Genomic DNA, 610 nt, shown 5'->3' with positions numbered 1-610 from the left:
TGCCCTATGTGCTTGTCTGTGTAGGTAAGGAAGGTGGTATGACATGTGCTGCACCCTTGTGGTTTAAATGGGTAGCTGCAGTTGTTGATTGACAGTTTAGGAGTGCCTTAAAATGACTTCTCTCTCAAATGATTTACATTGCACTGTTGTTTAGGATTTCTTAAGTTTTGGGGGGTTTTATTTAAAAAAATTGTACTCAAACCTAATTTTGAAACATAACTTGAAAATCTTGATTTCAGGTTCTTGATATTTATCACAATTGTCTGTGTCCATATGTAAGTTCATCTAAATATGAATTTAAAAAAATAAAACCTTCAAAATTTTGAGTTTGTATACTGTTAGTGAGTCATCATATATAAAGTTATTCATCATATATATTGTCAGGTCAGCTAGCAGAAGACTGAAGATGCAATGTAGCTAATTTAAAGAAACATCTAGTTTGGGATACTGTGTTACTGAACATTATATTAATTGGCTGGTTAAAGTGCAGCTTGATATTTTTTTCAATGCAGTTTAATTTCTGGATCTGTGTTCTTTTGAGTGATTTTTAGCCAGTATGATTAATTTATACTGTATTTAGTAGGATCAGTAATATTTTTCAGCAGATATA

This window comes from Pezoporus wallicus, unplaced genomic scaffold (genome assembly GCF_028554395.1).
Source record: "Pezoporus wallicus isolate ANWC-B61680 ecotype Strahan unplaced genomic scaffold, APGP_CSIRO_Pwel_v1 contig_161, whole genome shotgun sequence".
NCBI classification, from domain to species: domain Eukaryota; kingdom Metazoa; phylum Chordata; class Aves; order Psittaciformes; family Psittacidae; genus Pezoporus; species Pezoporus wallicus.
The sequence above is the reverse complement of the archived record's forward strand: the minus strand, read 5'-3'. Positions refer to the sequence as shown.